Source organism: Haliotis rubra, unplaced genomic scaffold (assembly GCF_003918875.1).
Source record: "Haliotis rubra isolate DU_JTF1 unplaced genomic scaffold, ASM391887v1 Scf1, whole genome shotgun sequence".
NCBI lineage: Eukaryota > Metazoa > Mollusca > Gastropoda > Lepetellida > Haliotidae > Haliotis > Haliotis rubra.
Window position 1 is genome coordinate 10,109,155 of NW_025764891.1, and position 3,459 is coordinate 10,112,613.

Consider the following 3,459-nt stretch of genomic DNA (forward strand, 5'->3'; position numbering starts at 1 on the left):
TATTGAATCGCCCGCTGTAGATTTCGCTGTTCAAATCATATGTTAATGATTGAATATGGAAGACGTTTAAATCTTGCACGCGACGAACGTTTGTGTCCTTTGTGTGTTATTCCTATGATCGAATCTGAATACCATTTTTGCCTTGAATGCCCATTCTATCACGATCTGAGAGCATCTCTCATACAACGTTTTTATCATGTATACCCTTCTGAAAACAAGCTAGCCCTACCGTTTACTTCTCAAAATAATACTGCTAAATACCTTGCTAAATATATATTTTTAGCTATGATAACACGTATGAAATATTTGGCATCCTGCTGATCTTGTGTTCACATCTCTGTACAATTATACCTCTATGGCCATTCCGTCACTTTTATGGCGCTTCATGTCATATCCTGAATCCTTCTGACATGTATGTGTATAAAGGGCCGGTGGCCCCCTTACTGAATAAACATAACCAACCTATAAATATTCTTGTTTTTACCGCCCGATCCAAAAATTCGACCCGACCCTAACATTTATAAATTTATTTTTTACATTAGAGAAAATGCAACTTTCACTCTCAAAATGTGCATGAATTGTTCACACTTCTAAGTTCTATCACTTCTATCGGACACATGGGCGGTGGGGTAGCATAGTGGCTAAAGCGTTCGCTCGTCACGCCAAAGACCTGGGTTCGATTCCCCACATGGGCACAGTGTGTGAAGCCAATTTCTGGTGTCCCCCGCCGTGATATTGCTGGAATATTGCTAAAAGAGGCGTAAAACTAAACTCACTCACTCACTATCCGAGAAAAGGTGTAAATTTCCACAGAAATCAAGGGGGTTTGGACATGCATTCCTTTGCATTACTGAAAAGTGTGGCCATCAACTTACACACTGACACATACATAGTTTGAAGGGGAAAACATCGAAATGTGACACAAACCTTATGCTAAAAATCACTAACCGATATTCACTTACACTGAACATGACACACTGCCAGAAGCGCGAAACACCAAGACCGACGATAATCAAAGGGAAATAACTCTTATCATGCAATTCGGAATAATCATGCACAGTCCCGCTTGTTGTGTCGGCAGCTGGTCAGATACCCGTATTAAAGCAAGGACGATCGTTTCGGGCCTCACAGTTGCTGCAGATTTTCAAAACTGTGTTCGAAACTATCAGCCATATTAACTATATGAGACGACACGTGTTCTCGGTACAGTCTTGAAAGATTGGTAGGCCTACAGAATTAATTATTCAGTTTAGGAAGTCAACTTTGAAAGACGCAAAGGTGGTATTTTAATGCGAGCGGCACATATTGGCAACATAAAGCGGTCTTAATTACCTGTAGTCCCTCAAACTGGTCGATTCGGCATGTATACATGTTTATCGCTTTCAGAGTCATAACCCAAATTGAAATCGGAAGTGACGTAGCATTTAGCATTGTGGCCCTTTGCGCATGCACACACGATCCCGTTCGGACAACGAATTCACATTCTCCACAGCGTAGTAGGTTGTTAGGTCACATTTATTGTTTAAATGTTAACTCAACCTTAGCGATCTGAAACAATGTTAAAACATGTTTGCCAAAACAGTTACCAATTTAAGAAACCAAAAGAAAAACATTGAATCAATGTTTTGAAAACGTTATGTAACAGGAACGATAAGAAATCAGCGATACCTCTAGCATAAGTAACCAGGTAATCGATCAACAACTGCGTTCTGACGAGTGTCGTATCAGTTTGTGGGGTGGCAAGCGCCTGTAAAATATCGCCTGATTCCTCAGTACCATATCATTAAGCAAATGATTGGTTGGTTGATGCTTAACGCCACACTCAGCAGTATTCCAGCTATATTACGGCGGTATGTAAATAATCGAGTCGGGACCAAGCAATCCAGTGATCAAAATGATGAGCATCGATCAGTTTGGATACGATGAATATATAATGTATATTACTAACATGAATGTATAATATGAACGAGAGAATAACAATTCTTCATTTTCCGACGAAACATATTCCATTGAAAGTAAAAAAGAAACTTGTAAACAATAATAACCAGTAATGAGTCCAGGTATTCGCGAAATAAGATTATTCATTATCGACTGCCATTCTGACCCTCTTCAGCATGCATACATGCATACATGCATACACGAAGACACACTCGAGTCTGGAACAGACAAGCCAGTGATCAACAGCATGAGCATCAATCTGCGCAATTAGGAACCGATGACATGTGTCAACCAAGTCAGCGAGCCTGACCACCCGATCCCGTTAGTCGCCTCTTACGACAAGCATGGGTTACTGAAGATCAATTCTAACCCGGACTTTCACGGGTCAAGATTACCGGATGAAGCATGAGTTGTTGAAGACCCATACACACACGCGTGCGTTATTCGTACATGTAATTCTGCAAGCATCTGTACCAACCTGGGTGTACACAATTGTTTCAGCATGGACTGACGATTTGAGTTTAGTTCGAGGGGAGGAAGGGTTGGTGTTCCAAAAAGTGTTCGCTGGACGATCTGGATGTTCTTCCATCGTACACCAAGAAGCAGTGCCTCCACCTCAAACAACCCACCACCACATACAGAGATGACATCGACCTGTCGTGGCCTTTGGGAGGACAGAGAGACAACAATTTACCTTATGGTGTCTTGAAAAAACGACATTGCCGGGGACAAGCGGGGAGCTGATATTGATGTGTTGGCAGTGTGAGTGAGTGAGTGATCGATGGATGGTCCTGCCTTATCACATTATTGTGTAAAAATCAAAGTCATTGCAGGAAATCGTTTTACCAGTACGAAATCGATATCACTGTAGCCTGAGCTAAACGTACTCAGATTCTTGGCTTGAGAGATACATATGTCTTCTCACTGGGAACCAGATATATGTCAGGAATAACATCGCCTCAAGTGATGACTCGAGTGTATGAAACCCACAGACTATTAATACATTTACCCATAAAGTATCTGAAGTGCAACATTGTATACCATGTTTAAACGATTTTAGTAAACCCTTAAAGTAATAACATACAATTGCTTGCCAGGAGACCCTTGATAATATAAACCCTTTGACAGTAGATCGAGAGTGGTGTGTGACAATTAGACCTAAGTTTGGATCAGAATTACACTTTAGATGATCATATCCTAAAAAGCAATGTAACACGTACAGTGTTACTGTATTAGACAATCGCCGCCCAACGAGATGGGAACAGGAAGGTATATATTTGAGTAAATCGACATACAATGTAAATATAAATACTAAACAGAAATCCACACAAAAATGTGAATAAACACGGTCCAAATATATATTCGCCCGATGTGGTGAATCAGTATCTGCAAAATCAATACTGCCTATAGTCATTCTTTGTCCTTGCTAAACCCTGTCGTTACATCTTTGTCCTGCTGAATTAATTTCTGAAATCAATAACTAGCTCGTGTCATCACCTACTGCACAATCAATGACTTTCA